We start from the raw sequence: 16581 nt of genomic DNA, 5'->3' as shown, positions 1-16581 counted from the left end.
ATTAATGTTGGATTGAAAAATGGAAGAAGGTATGTGTATACCAATGCTGGGAATCTTGGGAACCATCTAAGAATTCTGTCTTTCCATGTAGTAGAATGACAAATCCCATTTAATAATAGTATTTACTCCAGGAATGGAGAAATGCAGAGATATTTATTCTAAGAGGTACACAGATGTCTTAAAAAAAACTGTAACATTTTCTTTCCTCAAATAAACCTAAAACAAATGTGACAAATTTTTGAAATGCAATGGTGCTAGATATTTAACACACAGATGTGCATCATAGTATTCTTTATATCTTTTGTATATATGGATTTTTCCAATTAGATTAAAAAATGTGTATATCTTCAAGTTTCACTTAAAATTCACCCTTCCAATGGAAGCATTTTTCAACATTTTCTTCATTGTTTTTTAACCACAGATCCTTTGCATTATCATAACTCTCTTCTCATTATAGTTAATACAACCATTCGTGAACATAAAATATATGTCATGGACTATTTTGTGCAATTTACACATACTACCGCTAATTAATATATGAAACCTGTAAAAAAAGGTAAGAGTATCTGCAGGCCAAAGATGAAAAAAAATGTAACCCAGTATGTTGAGTTTCTGATATTTTTACAAGTGGGGGAGTTTGGCAGAATTGAAACACTTTGTATTTTTTACTTCATCTAACTTTGTTCTTAATTTTCTCACGTCTGCCTTGGTACTAAACTCTAATACTTGAAGACAAAAGTCCCTTGCCTTATTTATTTTTTATGACGCATTGGTTCCTAAAAAAGTAATTTCATGTAATAGGTATTCTTAAAATAAATGATTCAATTGATTAAATATTATAGAATGTTCTCAGCATCAGATGAGAGTATGTTCTAGAAAACTTAAATTATTTTATAAACATGAAAAGAGTTTGTGTGTGTACATGAGGGTGTATTAGGTGTGGGCAAGAGTTAGGTATAGTCCCATTTTGACACTGAGAATCTATGATAAAATTCTACTCTAATTCTGATGCTTGGACTCACCCCTCCCCAAGATTAGAACTTTGCATTACCCTTTAATGATGAGGGATTCCTTTCCCTATTCTAGAGGTTCACCAGCTGTAACTTTTTGGTTCCAACTTATATTACCTTATTGATTTGCTAGAATCTCAAATACTTAGTATAAATATTATGTTATTAGCCATAACATTTAACAGATTCCTTTAAGAATCAGAATTTCAAAACAGGAAAGTGTGCTAACTGTAAATATATATTTATATCTACAGATATTCAAACACATTCTTTTTTTTTTTAATTAATTTATTTAATTTATTAAATATAATTTAATTTATTTAATTTTTGGCTGTGCTGGGTCTTCGTTTCTGTGCGAGGGCTTTCTCTAGTTGAGGCAAGTGTGGGCCACTCTTCATCGCGGTGTGCGGGCCTCTCACTATCACGGCCTCTCTTGTTGCGGAGCACAGGCTCCAGACGTGCAGGCTCAGTAATTGTGGCTCACGGGCCTAGATGCTCCGCGGCATGTGGGATCTTCCCAGACCAGGGCTCGAACCCGTGTCCCCTGCACTGGCAGGCAGATTCTCAACCACTGTGCCACCAGGGAAGCCCCAAACACATTCATTTTTGATGAAGCAGAAATAGTCATGTAGTGGTCACAGATGGAATTAGACTTCCATTTATGTAGAACAAATTATAATGTGATGAACTGTTGGAACTCCTAGTCTTTAATATAAAATGTTCTCCAAGCTACCAGTAAATTCCCAAGGAGGTACTCCCAACAGTATTCCTATTTTCCAGGTGAACAAGTTTGTCTGACTATAAATCCTACAAGTTATCCTAAAGCATGGTATCTCCTATACAGACCTCATTAAATGTTGCAGGCATAATGTAAATAGCAAGAGTAATGAACCAAGGCTCAAAAACATGGATTCTAGAAATATCATCATGTATATAGATTTCTATGACCTTGGACAGATGAAATAAGTTACCTGGATCTCATATGATTCAACTGTCAAATCAGGATAATGTATATTAAGTATTAAGTTATGAAAGAATGCTTCAAAAAATAAGTATGACTATAAGTAAGGAAGGTAGTTTTTTTGTTTGTTTGTTTGATATTTTTTCTGCTCTCTTTTTTCCTTATAACTTAAGTCTGGAGCAAGGCTTTTCAGGGCCAATGTATGGCTTCAGGAGTTTGTCAGGGACACAAGCTTCTTACAAATCTAATATGGTCAGCCCATAGTCCTCAGTGTAAAAAAGATTGTTTAAGTTCCGGAATTGACATCTGCATTCCAGGTTGCAGGACAAAGAAAGGGAACATAAAAATGTGTAAAGTAATCCAGCTATATGTTAATGTGGTTTCTCAGGAGCTTTCACATAAAATTTGTGCTTACATCGGCCTGTCATTTTGTCATTCTATTTGTTTTTTTTTAAGTATATATTTGTTAATTTATTAAAAAATAACAAACTCATCATATCTTAGCATAACATTTTAAACATTTAATTTAATTTTTATTTTATATTGGAGTATACCTGATTTACAATGTTGTGTTAGTTTCAGGTATACACTGAAGTAATTCAGTTATACATATATATATATTCATTCTTCTTCAGATTTTTTCCCCATATGGTTATTATATAATATTGAGTAGAGTTCCCTGTGCTATACAGTAGGTGTTTGTTGATTATCTATTTTATATACAGTAGTGTGTATACATGAATCTGAAACTCGTGATTTATCCCTACTCCCACCTTCCCCTTTGGTAACCATACATTTTTATTCTATGTCTGTGAGTCTGTTTCTGTTTTGTAAATAAGTTCATTTGTATCATTATTTTTAGATTCCACATATAAGTGATATCATGTGATATCTGCCTTTCTATCTCTGACTTAATTCATGTAGTATAACAATCTCTAGGTTCATCCATGTTGGTGGAAATGGCATTATTTCATTCTTTTTTATGGCTGAGTAATATTCTACTGTATATGTGAACCACACCTCCTTTACCCATTCCTCTGTTCACGGACATTTAGGTTGCTTCCAGGTCTTGGTTATTGTAAATAGTGCTGCAATGAACGTTAGGGTGTATATATCTTTTTAAATTATGGTTTTCTCTGTATATATGCCCAGGTGTTGGGTTGCTGGATCATATGGTAAATCTACTTTTAACTTTATAAGGAACCTCCATAGTGTTTTCCATAGTGACTGTACCAATTTACATTCCCACCAACAATGTAGGAGGGTTCAATTTTTTCCACACCCTCTCTAGCATTCATTGTTTGTAGACATTTTAGTGATGACCATTCTGCTTGGTGTGAGGTGATACCTCATTGTAGTTTTGATTTACATTTCTCTAATAATTAGCGATATTGAGCATATTTTCATGTACTTTTTGGCAATCTGTATGTCTACTTTGGAGAAATGCCTATTTAGATATGCCCATTTTTTGATTATGTTATTTGATTTTTGATATTGAGCTGCATGAACTCTATATATTTTGAAGATTAATCACTTGTCAGTCAGTTCAATTGGAAATATTTTCTCCCACTCAAAGGGTTAATTTTCATCTTGTTTATGGTTTCCTTTGCTGTGCAAAGCTTTTAAGTTTAATTAGGTCCCATTTGTTTACTTTTGTTTTTATTTTCATTACTCTAGGAGGTGGGTCAAAGAAGATCTTGCTGAGATTTATGTCAAAGAGTGTTCTGCCTATGTTTTCCTGTAAGAGTTTTATAGTGTCTGAGCTTACATTTAGGTCTTTAATCCATTTTGAGTTTATTTTTGTGTATGGTGTTAGAGAATGTTCTAATTTCATTCTTTACATGTAGCTGTCCACTTCCCCAGCACCACTTATTGAAGAGGCCGGCTTTTCTCCATTGTATATTCTTACCTCCTCTGTCATAAATTGATTGACCATAGGTGAGTGGTTTTATCTCTGAACTTTCTATCCTGTTCCATTGATGTATATTTCTGTTTTTGTGCCAGCACCATACTGTTTTGATTACTGTAGCTTTGTAGTATAGCCTGAAGTCAGGAAGTCTGATTCCTCCAGCTCCTTTTTTCTTTCTCAAGATTGCTTGGCTATTCAGGGTCTTTTGTGTTCCAATATAAATTTTAAATTATTTTGCTTTGGTTCTGTGAAAAATGCCATCGGTCATTTGATAGGTATTGCATTGAGTCTGTAGATTGCCTTGGGTAGTATACTCATTTTGACAATATTGATTCTTTCAAACTAAGAACATAATATATCCTTCCATCTGTTTGTGTCATCTCCTATTTCTTTCATCATCATCTTATAATTTTCAGAGTAGAGGTTCTTTGTCTCCTTAGGTAGGTTTATTTCTAGATTTTTAAAATTATTTTTGATGCAATGGTAAATGAGATTGTTTCCTTAATTTCTCTTTCTGATCTTTCATTGTTAGTGTATAGAAATGCAAAAGATTTCTGTGTATTAATTTTGTATCCTGCAACTTTACCAAATTTATTGATGAGCTCTTGTAGTTTTCTGTTGACTTCTTTAGTATTTTCTATGTAGAGTATTATGTCGTCTGCAAACAGTAACAGTTTTACTTCTTCCTTTCCAATTTGTATTCCTTTTATGTCTTTTTCTTCTCTGATTGCTGTGGCTAGGACTTCCAAAACTATGTTGAATAAAAGTGGCAAGAGTGGACATCCTTGTCTTCTTCCTGATCTCCTGGGAAATAGTTTCAGTTTTTCATCATTGAATATGACGTTAGTTGTAGGTTTGTTATATATAGCCTTTATTATGTTGAAGTATATTAGCTCTATACTCACTTTCTGTAGAGTTTTTATCACAGATGGATGTTGAATATTATCAGAAGCTGTTTCTGCATCTATTAAGATGATCCTATGGTTTTTCTTCTTCAGTTTGTTAATGTGGTTTGTGGATATTGAAAAATCCTTGCCTCCCTGGGATAAATCCCACTTGTTCATGGTGTATGAACTCTTTAATGCATTGTTGGATTTGGTGTTCAAGTATTTTGTTGAGGATTTTTGCATCTACGTTCATCAGTGATATTGGCCTGTAATTTTCTTTTTTCCTGTAATATCTTTATCTGGTTTTGGCATCATGGTGATGATGACTACATAGAATGAATTTGGAAGTGTTCCTTCCTCTTCAGTTTTTTGGTATACTTTCACAAGGATAGATGTTAACTCTTCTCTAAATGTTTGGTAGAATTCACCTGTGAAGCCATCTGGTCCTTGACTTTTCTTTGTTGCAAGTTTTTATATTACTGATTCAATTTCATTACTGGTAATTGGTCTGTTCACATTTTATATCTCTTCCTGGTTCATTCTTGGGAGATTGTACCTTTCTTTGAAGCTGTCCATTTCCTCTAGGTTGTCCATTTTATTGGCATATAGTTGTTTATAGTTGTCTCTTATCATCCTTTGTTTTTCTGTGGTGTTGTTTGTCACTTTGTCTTTCTCATTTCTGATTTCATTGATTTGGGTCCTCTTTTTTTTTTTTTTTGATGAGTCTGTGTAAAGTTTTATCAATTTTGTTTATCTTTTCAAAGAACTAGATTTTAGCTTCATTGATTTTTTATATTCTTTTTAGTCTCTATTTCATTTATTTCTGCTCTAATCTTTATGATTTGTTTTTCCTTCCACTAACTTTGGGCTTTGTTTATCATTCTTTAGTTCCATTAGGTGTAAGTTTACGTTGTTTATTTGAGATTTTTCTTGTTTCCTGAGATAAGCTTGCATTGCTATAGACTGTCTTCTTAGAACTGCTTTTACTGCATCCCATAGGTTTTGGGATGTCATGTTTTCATTTTCATTTGCCTCTAGGTACTTTTTTATCCTCTTTAATTCCTTCAGTGATCCATTGGTTGTTTAGTAGCATATTGTTTAACCTCCATGTGTTTGTGTTTTTTGCAGTTTTCTTGTTGACTTCTAGTCTCATAGCATTGTGATCATAAAAAATTCTTGATATGATTTCACTTTTCTTAAATTTACTGAGGTATGTTTTGTGGTTTAGCATGTGATCTATCCTGGAGAATGTTCCATGTACAGTTGAAAAGAATGTGTATTCTGCTACTTTTGATGGAATGCTCTGTAAATAACAATTAAGTATATTTGATTTAGTGTGTCATTTAAGGCCTGTGTTTCCTTATTGATTTTCTGTCTGGATGATCTGTCCATTGATGAACATAGGGCATTAAAGTCCCCTACTATTATTGTGTTACTGTTGATTTATCCTTTTGTGACTGTTAATATTCTGAGGTGCATCTATGTTGTGTGCATATATACTTACAATTGTTATATCTTCTTCTTGGATTGATCCTTTGATCATTATGTAGTGTACTCTGTCTCTTGTAACAGTATTTTATAGTCTATTTCATCTGACATAAGTTTTGCTACTCCAGCTTTCTTTAGATTTCCATCCACATGGAATAGCTTTTTCCATCCCTTCACTTTTAGTCTGTATGTGTCCCTAGATCTGAAGTGGGTCTCTTGAAGACAACATATATATGGGTCTTATTTTTGTATCCATTTAGCCAGTGTACACCTTTTGGTTGGAGCATTTAATCCATTTACATTTAAAGTAATTATCGATATGTTTGTTCTTATTGTCATTTTGTTAATTGTTTCAGATTTGTTTTTGTAGGTTTGTTTTCTTCCCTTCTTCTTTTGTTCCCTTCTCTTGTGATTTGATGACTATATTTAGTGTTTTGTTTTTTTCTTTTTTTGTGTGTATCTATTGTAGATTTTTGGTTTGTGGTTATCATGAGGTTTTGTTATAGCAGTCTATATATATAAATATAAGCTCGTTTTAAGTTGCTGGTCTCTTAATTTCCAATGTATTTCCAGTATCCTGCATTTGTATTCTCCTCTTCTCAGGATTGCTGGTTTTCATATCACATTTGTGTGTGATTGATTTTCTACCTTCACTGTATCTTTGCCTTTACTGCTGAGCTTTCCCATTTGTAGTTTTCTTGTTTCTACTTGTAGCCCTTTTTTTCCACCTAGAGAAGTCCCTTTAGCATTTGTTGTAATGCTGGTTTAATGGTGCTGAATTCTCTTAGCTTTTGCTTATCTGTAAATCTTTTGATTTCTCCATTGAAGCTGAATGAGAGCTTTGTATAGTATTGTATTGTTGGTTGTAGTTTTTTCCTTTCATCATTTTAAATATATCATACCACTCCATTCTGGCCTGTAGAGTTTCTGCTGAAAAATCAGGTGAGGACCTTATGGGGATTCTCTAATATGTTATTTGTTGCTTTTCCCTTGTTGCTTTTACTATTTTCTCTTTGGCTTTGATTTCAGTTTGATTAATATGTGTCTCAGCATGTTTCTCCTTGGGTTTATCCTGTATGAGACTCTCTGTGCTTCCTCAACTTGAGTGTTTCCTTTCCCATGTTAGGGAAGTTTTTGGCTACTATCTCTTTAAATATTTTCTCAGGCCTTTTCTCTCTTCTCCTTCTGGGACTCCTATAATGCCAACGTTGGTTCATTTAATGTTGTCCTAGAGGTCCCTTAGACTGTCTTCATTTTTTTTTTTTTATTCTTTTTTCTTTATTCTGTTCTGTGACAGTGATTTCAACCAATTTGTCTTCTAGCTCACTTATTTGTTCTTCTGCCTCATTTTGTCTGGTATTGATTCCTTCTAGTGTATTTTTCATTTCACTTATTATATTGTTCAATTCTGTTTGTTCTTTACATCTTCTAGCCCTTTGGTAAACATTTCTTGTATCTTCTTTGTTTGTTCCTCCATTCTTTTTCCAAGTTGTCGATCAACTTTACTATCATTACTCTGAATTCTTTTTCAAATAGATTGCCTAACTCCACTTTACTTAGTTGTTCTTCTGGTGTTTTATCTTGTTCCTTTGTCTGGAACCTATTTCTCTCCATCTCATTTTGTCTTTCAGTATTTGTGTTCTCCATTCCTCAGGCTGCAGGATTGTAGTTCCTCTTACTTCTAGTGTCTGCCCCCTGGTAGGTGAGCTTGATTCAGGGACTTTGTGCAAGCTTCCTGGTGGGCAGGGTTGGTGCTTTCCCACTGACGGATGGAGCTGGTTCGTCTCCCTCTTATTGACAGTGCTATGTCAAAGGGTGTGTTTAGAAGTGGCTGGGGGCTCAGGATGACTTTAGGTAGCCTGTCTGCTGATGGGTAGGGTTGTCTTCCCACCATGTTTGTTGTTTTGCCTGAGGCGTCCCATGACTGAAGGTGCAGTGGGTGGGACCAAGTCTTGGTTGGCCCAAAATGACAACCTTCAGGAGAGCTCATGCCAATGAATATTCCCTGGGGCCTCCACCACCAGTATCCTTGTCCCCACAGTAAGCCACAGCCAATTCCCCTCTAGGAGACCCTCCAAGACCCACAGGTAGGTCTCGCCCAGGATCCTATGGAGTCACTGCTTTGCCATGGTTCCCAATTCACATGAAACTTTATGTGCATCCTCCCAGAGTATGATCTCTGTTTCCCCTGGTCCTGTGGAGTTCCTGCAGTCAAGCCCTGTTGGCCTTCAAAGCCCAATGCTCATCAGGCTCCTTCCAATGCCAGACCCCCAGGCTGGGAAGTCTGATGTAGGGCTCAGAACTCTCACTCCTCTAGGAGAACCTTTGCAAGATAATTATTTCCCAGTTTGTGGGTCACCCACCTGGTGGGTATGGAATTTGATTATATCTTAAAAGTTCACCTTCTACAGTCTCTTTGTGGCTTCTTCTCTGTCTTTGGATGTAGACTATCTTCTTTGGTAGGTTCCAGTCTTTTTTGTTGATGGTTGTTCAGCAGTTAGTCGTGAATGTGGTGTTTTTGTAAGAAGAGGTGAGCTCAAGTCTTTCTACTCTGCCATCTTGTTCTTGTCTCCTTTCAATCCACTGGCAAGGGATTCCCTTTCCAAACAGGGTCAGGGCCATTGTCTTGCCATTCTATTTGTAAAGGAAGTGAGTAATATAGTCATAGGAGACAATATGTCTGACTCAAAGTCAGTTATTCTATCTCTAAGAAAGATGGGAAAGGAAGATATTAGTGTACATAATGAACAGTTGCAACTACATTAGTAAATCCAAGGCTTGAACAGATAGTAAGGTGTAGCTTCTACATCTTAGAGTTATAATTCTATAATCGTTGTGTATGCATACATGTAAAATATCCTCACCATATGTACATGCACACACATATTTAACCTTCCTGTCAAATTTATAAATATGAATATCTAGCATAAAAGTACATTTTTTTCTGATAAGCACAGCTTTTTAAAAGTAACATTTCCATGAGGCACTTAAACTTTACTATCTACAACATTTCTAAAAAGAGAAAAAAATACATATACTACAGGGCTTAGAACCTGCTATCAATTCCTTTCGTAGAGGCAGAATGGCTCTTATAGCAAAGATATTTATGAGTTGTAAATTGCTATTTATAAATTCAGTGTTTGGTGTTCATGTCAATGGACAACATATGGTCCCAACATTTCCAAATAGCTTGAACTGATAAATAGGCCACTGAAGTGGTTCATCTAACACATTCATTCCTACAGGAGCCAGGTTGCAGGGTTACATCTGAAGTACTGCTCACTGACTTTGAGATTGCAAGATGCTTGCTTTGGAAACTGGGCCAGGATTTATGAAATTATTTTTCATCATGATTTATATGAGTCTCTGTGGAGAGACTTAGTGATCCATCAAGAAGAACCCTACTCATTTACCTCACATTTCAGAATGAAACAGCCCCCAATACCAACAATGTCTTCCTGTTTGTGTTGAGCTACTACTGAGCTATATCTAGTGGACATAATTGGGGGCCATGATGTTTCCATATATTTTAATCCAAATGAGTGATGTCCTTTAGCCTTTCCAAGGGGAACAAAAAGAACCAGTCGAGAGATGTCTGACCTACAGTTAGCACATATATATTAAAAATAAATTTAGAGGGTCTGAAATGTAAGGAACTAACAAGTAAATAACTGAATAAACTGAAAAAAAAAAAAAAACAACAACAGTGTCACCCTTCCCAGGAAGACTTATAAAGTAATTTTTCTCTTTTGTAAAAGGAAGGGTCTTGTCCCCTGATAAAAATATTATGCACATTTGATAAGAAGCATTTGTAGGGTAAAGGGTTGTCTCTGTAACCTTAAAATCACATTACAGGGAAGAGTTTTTCTATCTTCTTTTCTAACTCTGAGAATTTGCCCTCACCTGAAGATTTGAAAACATATTAAATTCCTCACGGCCTAGTATTGTCTTCTTCCCAACCCCAAAATTGTTCCTAATGGTCCGTGTTTGCAGAGAAGAAATCATCAGGTGGATAGATGTGGTTTCCAGCTGTGACTGATAGAAGTAAGAAAGCAGTTGGTGAAGAGAGGAGTCATCAAAGTCATAAACAAATGGAGTCATTTTATAAAAAATCATGTGCTGACTGTGTTCAAACCCCATGGCAGTAATTTAGATCTCAGGTGGCTGTGGGCAGATTTGGTAAGGAGAAATATGATCCTAAATATAGAACTTAGCAGAAAGGGTCAGGACAAGGGACGAGGAGGCACAGGTTCCAGTCTAGATTATGCCATGCATTAGTCAAGTGGTCTCAAGCAACTCATGTAAATTCTTGAATTAGAGATGCATGAAGGATGGATTTCTGAGAAGATTAAATCATAATGTAATACGTATAAACATGATTTGGAACCTGCAGAAAAAAATTTAAGGCAATGATATTTTTTCTTTAAGAAACTATTTCTTCCTATTTGAAAAATGGGCAGAGGTAATTTTTAATTGAATAGGTCTTTCCTATGTGAGAATAAATTACTACTACTACTCATTATTATAGCAGTTATAATTCTTACTTGTTCTCTAACTTTCAGAGTCTTTTTCTGTATGTTCATTCATTCTACACATGTCCTAAATGCTTTCTGCCCCATAGCCATCACCCATATAGTAGGAACTCATTTCTCTCTTTTAGTTGTGTTATCTAATGATGTTTAGAACATCTCTAAAGGGAAACTTTACACGTAACCACTAACTTTATTTTTTTTAAAAAAGAGACTTTATTTTTTAGAGCAGTATTAGGTTCACAGCAGAATTGACCAGAAAGTATAGAGGGTCCTTGACTATCCCCTGCTCCTCCCCCCCCACTTGCAGTCTTCTCCGTATCAACATCCCCAACCAGAGTGGTACATATGTTACAATCAATGAACCTACACTGAAGCATCATTATCACTCAAAGTCCATAGTTTACCCTGAGAACCAATAACTTTTAATCTACTCCAATCTCTTTGCATCATTACCCTCTTTTATACTCTCCTAGTCCCAGTCTGATGCCTGGAGGCCACTTGGAGACATCTAAACACTGACCTTACCTATCGAAAAGATACTCATGTAGCTGGATTGGTTGCTGGCTCTGGATGCCTCAAATGTTCTAATATTCTGGGAGCCAGAATTGTGTCAGGTCTGAGAAGAAGCACCAGAAGAAGCCTGCTCCCCTAATCCTATATTAAATTTTGTCCCTCAAGCTCAGAAACAACTCTTCTTATGTTTAGAATCTCACAAATTTTATCTTGAACAGATTCCACTATCTGTATCTCCACGATCTTTCCGTGGGAATCAAAGCTTAAAAACCTGATAGAGAACAGACATTTTATTTCCTCTTCGTTTTACTGTCTCTTTACCCTCTTACTATATTCTGCCAATTTTTTTAACTACAAAAAAATCCCCCATGCATAGGAAGGGAAACAAATAGACATTTGAGAACAGAGCTGGGTAGGAAGAGGGTATATTGTTAAAATAATAGTAGAAAAGCCAAAAATATATAAGCATGTATATCATAGATGCAAATATGCATAAACAATTATACCAAATACAAAGGAAAGGTGATTTTATTTATTTATTTTTTCTTTAACTGGCCTAATCTCCCTTACAAGCTCCTTCCTTCAACCCTCACTCCACTTAACCAGTCATCAAGAAAGGTTGAATTTGTCCAATAATGTTATTCAAATTATTCCTGGATTAAATGATTTATTTGTTTAAATATTCAATGAATTAAATGAATTCGGAATTCCTTTCTATCTCAGAGCTGGTTTAATATTTTTTCTTTTTGGTTTGATCAATGCTCAATCTTTTAGATTCTTCTGCTTCCTCTGTTTTTCAAGATGGCAACTGGGCATATGAGAGAGGTCAAGGACCTTTTTTTTCTGGATGAGATGAGACCACAGATCCAGTGTTGTTTCTTGAATCTCTTATGCTATTGTGGAGTGCCTGGTTTAATCCTGTTCCTAATGCGGTGACAGAGTATAGTTAATCAATTTGGTCCTTAGAAGTGCCATGCTTGATCAACCAAGCTCAACAATTCAATGGTAACCACTTATCACATATCAACTTCTTTACTGGTTAAGGATGTTTTCTGTGAATATAGAATTTTGAATTGACAGGTTTTGGCATTTAAAGTTATCTCAGGTATTATTTTATTGTCTTAACTTTCTTTCATTCCTTTCATTCTTCCTTTCTTCTCTCCTCCCTCTTTCTTTCTCTCTTTCTTTCCTTCTTCCTTCTTTCCTTCCTTCCTTTCTTTCTTTCTTTCTACCTTTCTTTCTTTCTTTCTTTCTACCTTTCTTTCTTTCTTTCTTTCTTTCTTTCTTCTTTCTTTCTTTCTTCCTTCCTTCCTTCCTTCCTTCCTTCCTTTCTTTCTTTCTTTCTTTCTTTCTTTCTTTCTTTCTTTCTTTCTTTCTTTCTTCCTTTCTTTTCCTTCTTTCTTCCTCTCCTTCTTTCTTTCTCACTTTCTCTCTTTCTTTCTGCCTGCACCCCCCTGCCCAAGATATCTGTATTTTTATAAAGATCCCCATGTGATCGTTAAAATGTGAAGTCAGGACTGGGAAGCACATTTGGATAAAATTTTCAGGAGAAATAACAGGAAAGAAAAATTGGAAAGATTAATATTTCACTGGAGAACTTAGCTCAAATGGAATAGTTGGTCTAGCATAGGTAGAGAGAGTAAAACTGAGGTTGCATTTTCAAATTTTGTACCAATTCCATTAAAATTTATTAATTCCAATTCTACCTTGACTCCAAAATGTGAACTCATCTGAATGTCGTAATTACTGGTTTACGAAGGAGGAGGCCAAGAATATTCTGCCTACAGTCTTATTTTATCTTTACTCCCCACACTTCAGAATTTTGATTCTTTTATCTCTTTGTAATAGTTGTATTCTGATAGAATTTCTTATGAAAAGTCAGTGGATTTAAATTGATATGTCCCTGTATATAATGTGTCATTTTTTTCTGGCTGTTTTCAGGATTTTTTTTCTTATTTTCTGATACCAATAACTTGACTATGATATATCAAGGTGTGTTCTGTATGCTTATCCTGCTTAAAGTTGCTGAGCTTCTCAAATCTATAAATTTATGTCCAAGCCAAAATTTGAGAAATGTTTAGCCATTATTTCTTCAGGTATTTTTCTGTCCCCTCCTCTCTGTATTATCCAAATGTGCCTCTGAATACATGTATTTTAGATCTTTTTATATTACCTCATGGGCTCTTGAAAATCTTTTTCTTTTTCTTTTTTGAATATTTTTCCTCTGTGTTCTTCATACTAAAATATTTGAATTGATCCATCATCACATTAGCAAACTCAGGGAGGAAAACATTTTCCTTCTTCCCTTCTGAATTCTTTGGCTGGTCTAATAATTACATTGACATAAATCAGATTAATAGGAGAAAAAGAAATTTAATTTTGTGTATGTGGGAATTCAAAAGATATGAAACTCAAAGAGTGACCAAAGTAGGTAGGCTTTATACCTTTTAGACAAAGAAACAATTATTTATGAAGATGTGATGAAACAAAGGGGTTTGGGTTTGAGGTAGCAAATTAAAAAGGAAGTAACATAGTTTCTACAGCCTTCTTGGCCTTGAATTCCCTATCTCTGGTGATAAGAATGCTTTCTACTTTCCAGGTATAGGGAGGATACCTTCACATATGAAATGTATTTCCTGCTTTCTGGAGGACAAAGGAGGGTCAGAGGGTCCTTGCCAGTTGTTTCTTAAGTAATTTTAATTCAAAATAATCAATATGCCAAAGTGGCCTACTTTGGGTGGGTTATCCTGCCTTCCTTCTGTATCCATGTCATTCATGCAAGTTTCAGTCATCAGCAAGAGATTTGGGAAGAATGTACACACAAAATTTAGAGATTTCCTTCTCTGGCTTTCCCCTTTCCTGGATTTCTACCCTCAATTTCCGTTGACTACTGATGTCCTTTATTCCATTCTCTGGTGTTACACACCAGAAAAACTGTGTTTTCTGAGCTTTTTTCTCCTCTAAATGGTGAAAACTGAGCCTGCTCTCAGTATAAAGACTATGAAGCTAAAAAACTTTCCCAATGTGTAGACTCTAGTCCATTATTTGTCTGTTTTTGGTAACTCTCCCCTGTTTTCAGGTAGGTTTTGTTTTATATGTGTGTGTTTCTTCCAAACTTTAGAGTTGTCTACAAGACAGTTGGATCCATAGAAGCCACTTATTCATAATGGAAAAATATATTTTCTTAATGTCAGTATTTCAGTTCTTCCTTATTGTATCTTATAATATCCTCCAATGCTGTTGTTTTTCTGCGATTTTTTCCTATAGCTCTTCTTTCAGCTTAAATAAAATATATATTCTATTAAGTTTATTTATCCCATCTAGTAGTCTTTGAAAGTTTGTATTCAGATTCTTTGACTTAAGCTTTATTCTGAGCTGACCTTTTTTTTTTTTTTTTTACATGCTATGTGCTTTTATTTCATTCTCATTTTCATTTTTTTTCCTAAAATGTTTGGATAGTTGCCATGCTCTTGTTTTATTATTTTCATATTTCATTTGGGTAATCAGTCTAATATTATTTATTCTAATAGAATATAATTTTCTTCACTTTAGGAAATCACTGTATTATATCCCAAACTTTAAATTGAGGACTGGAATGATTTTGTTCACTCAACTTTTTAACCTGAGAACAAAAAGAAAAAAGAAAGAAAGGGGAGGTACATTCCCCTAGGGCACTGTGCAGCCTTTGTTGTAGAGCCGGGCTCTTTGTCTCTTCTAAAATTTGTCTAAATATTTTCTACTGGGTTTCATCCAATGGGGGAGTACAGTAAGCAGAATATCATTATCTGATGGGATGGGACAACCCGATCTTTTAGATTATCCCACAACTTTACTGTAAAGCCCTGGAAAATGGAGAGTCCTGTAGGATTTTACTGATTCTGATGTGGTCAAAGCAATTATAAGTGAAAAAGTTGTACTCGAAAGGATTTTCTGTTATTATTCCATTGACTGTGTAATCATACACATTCTACTTAATTTCATTGTGGGAGTAATTAGTTGGCAGTCTCAGAATTTTCTTGCTTTATTTCTTTTCTTCTCTGTTTCTTCATGGGGATAAGGGGAGTAGGTATAAGATGCATAGTACTCTAAGCTGCACTTGAATTTTCACTTTATTTCCTAGACTGACACTTTTAAAAGTGTGTTGTATGAGGTATGATGTATGGTTATGTAGGGAAACAAATCTTGCCACCCCAGAGTGTGTTTCTTTGGCTTGAGAAATATGTTGCACTAATTGTCTTTAAGAAACAGAACTCTCATGAAGTCTTTCTTTTTACTTCCCCCTTAACTGCCTAAAAGAATTTAGATAAAGGGCCTGGTCCAGGAAGAGCACTATGGAATAGAGGTGGTAAGGGGAACTCAGCAGGGCCTGGAGACCAAAGTACTTTCTGCATTCCACTGTCTCTGCATGGCATAACAAACATTTGTTTACCAAACATTTGTTTTTTCATCTCCATGTGAATTGCCTTTCTCTTTTTTGAAATCCGAAACCTCTACCTCCTCTCCTTCTCTCAGGTGGCACATAGCCTTAATTGCCTAAATTGTACTTGGGCTTCATATTCTTATGGATCTCTCACACATATGTAAATTTGGTTTTTCTCCTGTTAATCTGTCTCATGTCAGTTTAACCTAGAAAGGATAGAAGGGAAGTTTTTTCCACCCCCACAGTTGCTTTTGACAATTTTTTTTCTGATTTTATTTTTTGTTATTTTGGTAGTTTATATTGTAAGATATTGAAGGTAAGGGGCGGGGAAATTGTGGCTCTTCTATCTGCTTTCTTACCCACAAGCATTTTACCATTTTTTTAAATATACCTTTATTGGAGTATAATTGCTTTACAATGTTGTGTTAGTTTCTGCTGTACAAAAAAGTGAATCAGTTATATGTATACATATATCTCCATATCCCCTCCCTCTTGAGCCTCCCTCCCTATCCCACCCTCTAGGTCATCACAAAGCATCAAGCTGATCTCCCTGTGCTATGCAGCAGCTTCCCACTAGCCATCCATTTTACATTTGGTAGTGTATATAGGTCAATGCTATTCTCTCACTTCATTCCAGCTTCCCCTTCCCCTGCTGTGTCCTCAAGTCTGTTCTCTACGTCTGTGTCTTTATTCCTGCCCTGACACTAGGTTCATCAGTACTTTTTTTTTTTTTTTAGATTACATATATATGCATTACATATGGTATTTGTTTTTCTCTTTCTGACTTACTTCACTATGTATGACAGTCTCTAGGTCCATCTACCTCATTACAAATAACTCAATTTTGTCCCATTTTATGGC

At 35.2% G+C, this 16581-nt stretch overlaps 1 long non-coding RNA gene across 1 annotated transcript in view; it reads left to right on the top strand.

Annotated features, from left to right (window-relative positions):
• Positions 1-1327: 1327 nt before the first annotated feature.
• The window catches only part of LOC309611349, a 175069-nt gene continuing 159815 nt past the window's right edge, over positions 1328-16581 (top strand). The window contains exon 1 of the long non-coding RNA XR_014234469.1: positions 1328-5699. This is a non-coding gene — a long non-coding RNA (uncharacterized lncRNA). The remainder of the gene's footprint in view (positions 5700-16581) is intronic.

Source organism: Balaenoptera borealis (assembly GCF_965194805.1).
Source record: "Balaenoptera borealis genome assembly, chromosome: 14".
NCBI classification, from domain to species: domain Eukaryota; kingdom Metazoa; phylum Chordata; class Mammalia; order Artiodactyla; family Balaenopteridae; genus Balaenoptera; species Balaenoptera borealis.
The sequence above is the reverse complement of the archived record's forward strand: the minus strand, read 5'-3'. Positions and strand labels throughout refer to the sequence as shown.